The sequence below is a fragment of the Porites lutea genome, chromosome 8, assembly GCF_958299795.1.
Source record: "Porites lutea chromosome 8, jaPorLute2.1, whole genome shotgun sequence".
Classification (NCBI taxonomy): Eukaryota; Metazoa; Cnidaria; class Anthozoa; order Scleractinia; family Poritidae; genus Porites; species Porites lutea.
The window spans coordinates 18201631-18212949 of NC_133208.1; the positions used below are offsets into that span (position 1 = coordinate 18201631).

General features: G+C 40.3%; 1 pseudogene; it reads right to left on the reverse strand.

Moving 5' to 3' along the window:
• Positions 1-944: 944 nt before the first annotated feature.
• On the reverse strand, positions 945-2288 carry LOC140945858 (uncharacterized; annotated as a pseudogene).
• Between the last annotated feature and the right edge of the window lie 9031 nt (positions 2289-11319).

An 11319-nucleotide genomic window follows, 5' to 3' on the forward strand; every position in this document is an offset into this window, starting at 1 on the left:
TCCGAGTGCACTTAATGTCAACAGCCAAGTTTAGTTTGCTAGAGTGCATAAAAAATAGCAACAAACAGTTGGGATTAAAATTCTGGCCATTCCAGATGGCCGCTTTTATTTACATAACTAAGAAATCCAAGAAATAAGAAACTAAAAGTAATTTATTTAAGCTCTAGCAAAGGTGAGGGCCACGATAAAAGGCAAAACATGATGTAAACCAAAAACTTAATTACACATTGGAGGAGAAATTGGGTGGAGGTGGGTTGATTTCTTGAACGTCCGAAGATTGAGCTTGCAAATTGTGAGTGGAATCGAAGTTGTTCACACCTTATAACTCCTCGAGAAAAACGATCATGCGATTGTGTAATTTTACTGAAAACGTGGAGAGTAAAATTACTGCACATGTTGAGTAAATGTACGGAACGAGGACTATAGTAATTTTACTGAACGTGTTCCAGGGATATAAGTGGTCCCTGAGATCTCCTGATTATCTTGTGATCGATACTGTACATGACTGTACCTTTTACCTATTATATAGTAAGAAGCAAAGGTCAAGAGAATTGCCTGTACATGTCGACGAACATTATCAGGTCACAAAAACAACCACCTCGACCCTACATTAAACTGTGTAAATAACTACATATTATTGTGTAGGTGACATAAATTTTTTTATTTGCGAGCAAATTAAACTCATTTATGTCCCCTTTCACGAATATGGTAAAATAATACCAACTCCGAGTGCACTTAATGTCAACAGCCAAGCTTAGTTTGCTAGAGTGCATAAAAAATAGCAACAAACAGTTGGGATTAAAATTCTGGCCATTCCAGATGGCCGCTTTTATTTACATAACTAAGAAATCCAAGAAATAAGAAACTAAAAGTAATTTAGTTAAGCTCTAGCAAAGGTGAGGGCCACGATAAAAGGCCACAGGACGCTGTTTCAGCGGCCGGCCCCACCCGCAGGCTGTTGACTTATAAATGCAGACTTAGGGTATGATAAACACAGCGCCAGCTTGTGTTTCGGGATATTAACAGCTAAACGCTTGCTTGCGTAAAATCCGTACCTAAACTAGGCGTTCTGATATATTTGAGAAAGGCGTTTGATTTCCAGCGACCTAGTAAACGAATTTGAGAGTCAGAAAAACCTTTAGCGGTAGCCCAACTAGCGGCTCCAATACGGAAACTATGAGCTTTGTAAAGAGCACAGTCAAGGTTGTTAAACTTAAGGGCAGCTTTAAGCTTCGTAACAAAAAATTTCCTAGTGATAGGCGTCCCATCGGGCCAGCAAAACAGGGGACCCGGAGCATAACCTCTAAGTGAAACATATTGCAAAAGCAACTGTACAGGACAGCACAAGGACTCAGGATAAATGTAAACAACAAAATTCTGTCCCGGGTCACTGTGTTTGTAGTTAATAAGAGTAAGCTGAAGGGCTTTGACGTTTCCCTTCTTATCCACTAAGCGATCTAACTGAGTTATTCTAATGAGATTAGTGCTCTCACCGGAAGTTGTTGTTATTTCTCCTATTCGCAGAAATGCAAAAAATGCAATTGCACACATAGCTGAGAGCAAATGTATTTGATATGCTGAAGAGACTGTGTGTTGAAACGATCCTAATAGCTTGTTTAGGATTGGTAACGTAATCGGCAAACGAATATCTGTAGTGGGAGCTAACTTCCTATAGCCCTTAAGGAGCTGATTTATAATGGCTGCTTTGGTGGGATCATCCACTGCAGCTAATTGATGTACGTAACTAATGGCAGAAACATAAGACGTAACGGACGACGCTGCGTATTTCAAAGAGTACAAATGAACAATAAACAAAGCTAAAATAGCTGGTTGAATGGGTAGCTTAATAAGCATGTCACCTAAAAATTGCTGGGCCCAAGAGGTAAATAGCGCCCAGGGCCTTTTGTAAGCTTTAACTGAAGCGCTACTGATGCTAGCCTCTAAAAGTGTTTTAGTTATATCGGCCAGTTCTCTGGTAGCAGATGTGGAGGAACAATTGTCGGTTCGGCTGCTGCATACTGGTCGAGGGACTTGAATTTGTCTACCTGTAAACGCGATAATGCGTCAGCGCTTGTGTTACAAATACCGGGCAGATGAACTGCCTTAAAAAGTATGTTATGCTTCAAACATGACAAAACCAAGGAGCGGACTAAAACCAACAGTTTTTTATCTTTTGTGGTTTTCTTATTGATAACCTCCACAAGCGCTTGGTTATCTGTATGGAATGTGACTCACTTATTGGCCAGCCTATTGGCCCATATTTCAACACTAATTACAATCGGAAACATTTGAAGTATGATTATATTAAGCGAGCTCCAACGCTTGGGCCAAGCGCCATATAACCAGTTCCTACCAAAAACCGCGCCATAGCCTAATGAGCCTGAAGCATCAGTGTATAGGTGTATCATATTGGATGAAAGCCAAACGAAGTCTAAAAGAAACGATTTGCCGTTGAACTGTGTAAGGAATTGCAACCACAAGTGAAGATCGCCTTTTACTGCGCTCGTTAAGCGAATCATATGCATCGGTCGCCTGACGCCTACTGTGAGGTTAATCATTCTTCGGAGAAATGTTCTTCCAGGCACAACTACTGAGCAGGTAAAATTTAACAACCCTATTAGAGATTGCATGTCTTTTAGAGTGACTTTCTTGCGCTTTAGGAAATCTTGTATCATGTTAGTACATTTGTCTATCTTATCCTGAGGAAGCCTCGCTTCCAACTTGCAAGTATCAAGTTCGATACCCGCAAAAGAAAGAACTGTGCTAGGACCAACGGTCTTTTCAGGCGCCATGGGAACCCCTAAATCGTCACAAGTTGTTAAAAACGATAAAAGTTTTGTCGAACATGTAACTGTATCACGCTCAATGATGAGAAAATCGTCTAAGATATGTAGAATACCCGAAGTTGACAATTTGTAACGTGCAATCCATTCTAACGCGGAGCTAAATGCCTCAAAAATCTTGCACGAGCTGGAACAGCCCATGGGCAAGCACTTATCATAATAAAAGTGATCTTGCCAAAAAATACCAAGCAAGTCGTAATCATTTGGGTTAACCGGAATCAATCGAAAAGCATTTTTGACATCTGTCTTTGCAAGCGCACAGCCCCTGCCTGTGCGTCTAATAATCCTAATAGCATCGTCGATTGATGCGTAGCGAACTGAAGATGCTTCCGTAGGAATATGAGAATTGACAGATGTGCCATAAGGAAAAGATAAGTGATGAATTAAGCGAAATTCCCCTGGCGCCTTCTTAGGGATTAAACCTAAAGGCGATAAACGCAATGAAGAAAAAGGCTTTTCAGAAAAAGGTCCAGCTATCCTACCTAATTTTAATTCCTTGGAAAGTTTTTCATTGACAGCTGAAGGATTTTGAATTGCTGACAGCAAATTATTGCAGAAGGACGTCTCGTGATGTCCGACGTAATCAAGAGAAAACCCTCTTAAGAAACCATCTAGTAGATAGGGCTTCGACGCCGGTGGATAACCATCTAAATAAAACTCTAATTTACTTATTTTGATTGGTGTTGGTAGCGGCATGTGCCGAGGCGGGGCGTGATGTAGCGGCAGAGGGTTTGGTCCCTCGACATCGAAAAGCCGGATGGGTTGCCCCACATTTGAAACATTCATGTTTGAAGTTACAGCCGAAACATTTTTCGCCTTGATGAAACTTCCAGCAAAAGCCTTTGGGAAAGGGCTGAGACGATTGTTTATTAGCGTTGTTTCCTGGAGAAGCTGGAAATGAACTACGGGTCATGTGGTGCGCCTGCAACCACAATTCCCAGTGTATTTCATCCCAGGGAAAAAGGGATTTTTGCCGCAAATAGCGGAAATTCTCATCGTAATAGCGCCAATGCGCATTTTTGGCCGCTAAATCACGCACCGTCGCACTATACTTCATCAAGGCCGGTGCCGTTTCTGGAAAACGCACTGTGTAAATAGCAACAAAAATTTGAAATGCAGAGGTCCACTGATCGATTGTAACTATGCGCTTGGTGTTTTGCACAGGCTCGAGACTAACAGTTGGCGTTGAAGACCCAGGTAAATTTTTTATTGTAAAATTGTATTTGGGGTCCGCGGGCAACGTTGCGAAAAGGCTACCTAAATCGACATATTCGTTTGCCGAGATTTTAGATTGCAGTTTTTCGGATACCCTACTCGCTAAGGGAACGGAAATCAACTTGTGAATAGTACCAGGCCGACTGTTAGCGTCGGGACTGCCCGAAATTACAGAATCATTATTTGATTGAAAATTATGGCCCTCACCAGTTAAATCCTGAACAACAGCTGCCACTGACTCCTGTACAGCAGCAGCTGGATCAGCATTCTGCTGTGTGTTTGGAACAGTGTTCGCCGACGGGATAACGCCTGCCTCAGATAAACTTTTTATCACAGCGGCTGACACTGCCTTTGTCAGATCCGGAATGGAGACCGACGACGGGATCAATGAGGTCGTTAGTTCTTGACGATCCACTGCAGTGGTGGAATTGCCAGTGAGGGGTTGCCTTTCGAGTTCAGCTGGATGCGTAGCGTCTGCAAGATGGAGTGTGTGGACAGGGCCGTTGTTTGGAGGGACTCGTCGTGATCGCTTGCGTGCCACAGAAGGGACAGAACGGGTGGAACTAGACCTTTTAACACCAACGTTGGTGGCTTTACCTTGTGTAGCGCTTGTTCCTTTACTCAGGCGTTGTTTTCCACGAGTCATCATTCTGGCGGATCCGAGTAGTGCACTAAAAGTAACAGACAAAACCTTTCGAACGACTAAGAAACTGGCCCTGATAAACGAATGTTACAAATGCGAAATAAAGGAGCTAGCGACCATAGGCAAAGAGGGTGGAATGGGATAGCGGACCAAGAAAGTTGATCGCCAGGTCATTCACTTAAACAGAGAGAAATGTGGATAATCAGGCAAACAACAAATCGGCAACATGTTTGGCAAACCCAGTAAAATGAGATGCCGCAATGAACATGCTAAAAGTGCCGGAAATAAGGTATATATACCTGAAAACATATCAATATTAACTCAAAAGAGTATACAAAAACAAAGAAAGGTGAATGCCTGTGCGATCTGACGTGTTCGAACCAGTCAGGTCCTCTGAGCTAGGGAAAACAGTTTCTTTAATGCAAACAAAATCGCCCCTCTGTAACTACGATATAAAGCATAATTGCCCCGGTCGTTTAAATGAACGCCATCCCGCAGTAACATGGGGATGCTTGGTCTTCGTAGGCCTTTGTGGTTCCAAAACTCGGCATAAGACAGGGGCTCCAAGACAACTTTAAGGTAATTGTTCAAGACCTGAACACCCAAATTGTAGTCGGGATGTTGCGAAGGGGCTGTCGCTCTATTAAGAATTTGGCAAACCACCACAAACTTACCCGGCCTCACAGAGCGTTGCCCGGCCTCACAGAGGTCATTAGAACCTATCTCTAAAATAACTACATGAGGCTTAAAGGCTCTGACGCGCCCTAAATCGAAGGAACGAAGTTTAGCGACAGTTCTTCCCCCAATCCCAGAAAAACAGATTTCTATAGATGACAAATTCAAATTAGCTCTTTGTATTTGTTCTTTATGTCGGCGACCGTTTCAAAAAGTCGTTCACAGATCAGTCGGTCATCAAGGATCTATTTGGTAAGTGAACTATTTTCAATAAACCATGAAGGTTATGACAAAATGTGTTGCCATTGTTACAAGGTTTTAAACGAACGACGTCTATGAAAACCTCGTTCACGATTCTTCCCAATAATCTTGCGCCGCTTTCATCCCGGCGAAGCTAATAGTAAGCCGTATTTCACGCACTTCCTTGATTTATTATCATGCAAAGCTAACTTTATTATAAATGTGGTCCTCTCCACACGTATCTGTTTTTATTTGAAAACGAATAGGTTTTTTCCCTCTATTTTTGTAAAATCGTTTTCGTTGTACACATGCATATATCAAGCCGTTTCTGTTTGAAAACGAATAATTTTTTCTCCGTAGTGCTGGTTTTGTAGCTGAAGTCACGGCGGCTATGTTGGTGGACAATAGCTGAAGCGTTTCCGTCATACATACATACAGACAGACAGACAGACAGACATACAGACATACATACATACACACATACATTTTTGTTGTGTTTTGAGGTAAAAGTACAATCATAACATGCCCGCGGGAAGCTAAGCTAATCTAGGCGGGTCATATTTACAGGAAATAAATACAACTAAATACAACTAAAAGTAACAAGAGAACTAAAGAAACTAAAATTGACAACAATGACTAGAGACTACTGATAAACTAACGGTATTACTTATAATAAATGACAACAGTTATGACCAGAGACTAATGATACACCAAACGATATTAATGATTACATACTAACTAAGAGGAAAATAAATTCAACTTAACTTTTTGAACGATTTCTGGGAGATCAATATAACTGACTTCTGAAGCTAGGATCCAGTCAAAAAGTGTTTGTTTTATTTTCCTCTTAAAGGCATTTTTTGAAAGTTTTCTTAAAGATACAGGCACTTTATTCCATATTTTTGTTCGGATTCTAGAAAATGAATTCACTTGAATTGAGACTCTGGAACTTTGTGTGAAAAAGTTATTAGAGGCAGAGGATCGAGTATTGTAAGAATGAATATCAGAAGTATCTTGAAAGAGATATTGAATGTTCCCAGGAGCATTACTGTGTCTTATTTCAAACAGAAGGTAAAACGGTAAAACACCGTCGTCAATAAATAAGGAATTGCATGCTGATTTCGGTCAGAAAAATAGATAAAGCGAAAAGCTCGCTTTTAAACTTGAGAAGCTTTTCAAGGTACAATTTATATGCTTGGCCCAAGGCCATCAAACCATAAGTTAAATAAGGAGCAACAAGAGATCGATAAATAGTTCAAAGAGTATGTCTAAGCAGAAAATGCCTTAGTTTACAGATCAATCCTACAGTTCGGCTCATTTTAATAGCTACATGGTCAATATGATGTTTCCAGAAAACATTATTGTCAATTATTATACCTAGAAATCTCACAAATTCTTTACATTCTAGAGCCACATTCTTATTTTGATCATTGTCGAATATCATTATTTTAGGTGGATAGGTAAGTCTTCTCTGAGCCGGTCTAAAAATGACAAAGTTTGTCTTTTTAATATTCAAGGTTAGTTTATTTGCCGTTAACCAATCGAACAACTTACAGAGTTCTTGATTTACAGTCGACTCAAGGGACTTGAGATTTTTGTCAGCATATACGGCATTCGTGTCGTCAGCAAATAAAAAAAATTAAGTTTGTCAGTGGATTCCTGGAAGTCGTTGACATAGATTAGGAAGAGAAATGGGCCTAGGAGAGAGCCTTGCGGCACACCGCAAGTGGTATTTTTTCTTTTAGATATAAAGAAACCAATTTGCAGATGAGAACTACCGCTATGCTTCCTTTCCTACACAACTTTTTCTCCGTAATTCAAACTCTAACGGTAAATAAACATGCTAGATCGTAGAAATAGGATAGCATCAGATATAGAAACCAATGAAGTTTTCCCAGCTAGAAAAACGAATCTATTAGACTTTGACAAACTCGAAGCATATATTGTGTTGGAAAGGGAGCATAGAGGCCGAGATGCCATCGCGTGCCTCCCACGTGTATTATATTGTATGGAGGGTGAATTTGAGCAAATTATCACGAAAATTCGTTTGAGCATTAAGGACAACAGTAACTAACTGCAGAGTACAAACATTAACCACAAAGGACTGCAAAGGACCGCAAACGAATATGCCGAAGAACGCAGGATCTATAAAGACCTGATAAGCAAAAATAATAATGTCGACGTATTAAATTCTGCAAGTAGAATACTGCAATGCTGATTGTACTACTGTAGAGTGACCTTTTTTAGTATTTCCTGCAAATTTTAGGATCATATTTTTACCCTATACAAACACTGTAATTCTACTGGATTCCTACTGTGGTACAAGTCACAGAGCCTGGGTTACCTGTAATTAATCATGCAAGTATTTTCATGTCATCGTTTTCCAAAATCTCCTTTTACCATCTTTCCACAAGATTTTGGGGATTTCAAACTTCCAATATAGCAGAGCATTTAAAAAGATGCGCTTTTTATGGTCGCTTTTATCGGATACGGGTGGACGAAAGGCTATTCCGGAAGGAAAATTATTCGTTTTCAAACAACGGGTGGATGGGGCCCAAAATCGTGAACATCTCAATATGAGCCCAGTGTTGGTGAAAATATAAATAAACTCCGAAATTACACCTAAGTAAAATGAAGTCTGTGTTGCGATAGGAGATTGTCGTCACGTGCGTGAGCAATCCTCTCCTTGAGCCCTGCAAGCAAAGTTTTACAATTTTAGCTAGTCCATTAAAGGCCTTAATTTAGAGATGTATCTATTTCTAGACACTTGGCAAGGAGCTTTTGTTTTGTCAGCGATGATAAGTGCCATAATGCTGCTGCATTTTATGAAGATCCATCGGTGAGGACAAGATTATAAGTTGTACGAATGCAGATTGCGGGGCAGATTGTCCATAAAGACGACGCGCACAGAGCAGGTTGGGGTTGGGGTTGGGGTTGGGGAGGGAGGGGGGGGGGGTAGGGAGGATTGAGTGGTGCAGCACCAGAAATTAGTCTGAACTGGGTTAGGGTTTTAACCATAAATGTGACAAAATACAGTCGAAGCTCTCCTTTCGACCACTCTTGTAAGCGACCAGCTCTAGTTACGACCACCTTTGCAAAAAAACTGTTTGAACTGTGACTTATACTTTGTAATGAAAAGCACTGAACCGTAAGCTACCGCGACCACTTTTGAGATTACCCAACTGGACTTTTCCTTTGTTTTCGAGCTCTGCTTGTAAGCGACCACGAACTGTGAGTTTATTGGACGGCTTCGAAATCTTCTGATGTAGACTGACATTCTTGCAATAATATTTATACCTGGATTTTTGAAAACCGGGGTCGCAAAAATATCAACTCATTCTACTACTTGGTAATTTAAAAGAACAAAATTCATTCAAAGGCCGATTAAAAGCCTTTATCTGACGCGGGGCAGTAAGTTAATAGTCCCTAGAAGCATTCCAACGAGTCCAAATTTAAAACGACGCAAATTTTAGAACATTTATTCATTAAACTGACTTCACAAAGTTTCAAACCGGTGTCATTTCAGTCTAGAAATTTTTAAGTTGAGAGTGAACTGCAGCGAAAAAGTGCCTGGTTAAGGCTTACATAACAACTTAAATAGTCAGCAAAACACTACTTTTTTCGCGGTCCGATGAACAACAGGATTCCGCATGGAATAGACAACAAACTGAATGAACACAGTGCACAAATTATCACCTTCTTATCTGCAAAAACCGGCCTATGGTGCAATGCCATTAGAGCCCGCTGAAACTAGACCTAGATCCAATTTTTCTGAGTCGAGAGTAGCTTTTCCAAGATACAGTCAGCTACGCTAAACACCGACAAAACAATATTAATGGCTGGCACAGAATATTTTGGCGAAACCGCAGTTCAACCACGCGATCACATACCTGTCGACACAATGCGGAAATCACCAATCACACACTTTCGCGGCACTGATAAGACTATCCAAAACCACGCATAATCTTCTCACGTTTAACATAAGCGAAATATCATAGAATAACTCGGAAAAAATCAGCCTATTGCCAGATAAACACCTATGGACTTTTCTCTTACACTCGTCCTATTGAAGTTCCCGGATGAAGAGTGGCCCGGGTCAAAGTTCACTGGCAATTTTGCTCTCACCTAATTCATTTGACTCCTAAGAGCCTGTTCCCGAGGCCAAAGACTTAGTGGTCACCTTAGGAAAGCGAACAATATCGTACCTTTCTGTCTCAGCCCGAATCAGGGTGATTGATCCGTTTAGCCAAATGAAACGAGAATATAATACGATATTGGATGATGCAGACACTGCGAATCGTGATAACTTTGTCCATCTCAGAGCTTTAATGATGCTCTCCGGGAAACTTTTCTCAAGGTGACCAATATATAAAACTAAACTGCTAAACGGCACCAAAACCAGCTTTAGGCGAGCGCTGATTTCAAATAACTCACTTGTGTTAAAGAAAGAATTGTGGGTAGGGGAAAAAAAATGGTGAGGGGGGGAGGGGGTAAGATAGTAATTCTGTCTACATCCACTTCTACACAAATCCCTAACCATAAAACAAGCAAAAAAAAGACGACATAAGCAAGCAACACAGTAAACACATGTCAAGCTATTAGACAGTGGAAATTGAGAAAAATTACAAAGTGTTTGCTAACCCGGTTTTCATAACTCCAGGTAGATTAAGATTTGACGTTATTTTGATCTAAAAGGCTGAACGTTAAATTTAGCCGTGTCTATATCAGATATAAAGACACTCATTTAACTTTGATTTCTTTTGTTTTTCCTTTATGGATTATTTATGAGTTGTTGAAGCTCCTGTAAGAGACCACCCTCCATTGTTTTATCTTTCGGTCTCTTACGAGAGTTTATTCTTGTAAGTGACCAGCTCTAGTTGCGACCACATCAGTTTTGAATTTCCTTAGTGGTCGCTTACGATTGCTTCAAGTGTATAAGGCTTTACATTTCTGATAGTATTCGTTCCTAGTTCCAATTTGTGTGGGGCAGGGCTCGGTCTCTTTTCAAAATGTAATGATTTTTTAGTACTGAGCGTGATCTCTTTATTATACCACCGGGGTAGAGCTTATTTTTTAAGGGGAGAAAGCTAGGGGGAGCTAATTGGAGATGGGGTTTATTAGAGAGAGAGAACTTGTTTAAAACTGGTGAGGCAGCCTCTGGTAATTCATTTTATTTCAACAACGGTATCCCTAAAAAACTCGATCCAAGTGGAGAATTTTAAAATCCAGTTTGTGTTATCTGCAGATAATCATTAAATACAGTTGTCTTCAATTGATTGTAAACTGCTAAACGGCACCAAAACCAGCTTTAGGCGCGCGCTGATTTCAAATAACTCACTTGTGTTAAAGAAAGAATTGTGGGTAGGGAAAAAAAATGGTGAGGGGGGGAGGGGGTAAGATAGTAATTCTGTCTACATCCACTTCTACACAAATCCCTAACCACAAAACAAGCAAAAAAAAAAGACGACATAAGCAAGCAACACAGTAAACACATGTCAAGCTATTAGACAGTGGAAATTGGGAAAAATTACAAAGTGTTTTCTAACCCGGTTTTCATAACTCCAGGTAGATTAAGATTTGACGTTATTTTGATCTAAAAGGCTGAACGTTAAATTTAGCCGTGTCTATATCAGATATAAAGACACTCATTTAACTTTGATTTCTTTTGTTTTTCCTTCATGGATTATTTATGAGTTGTTGAAG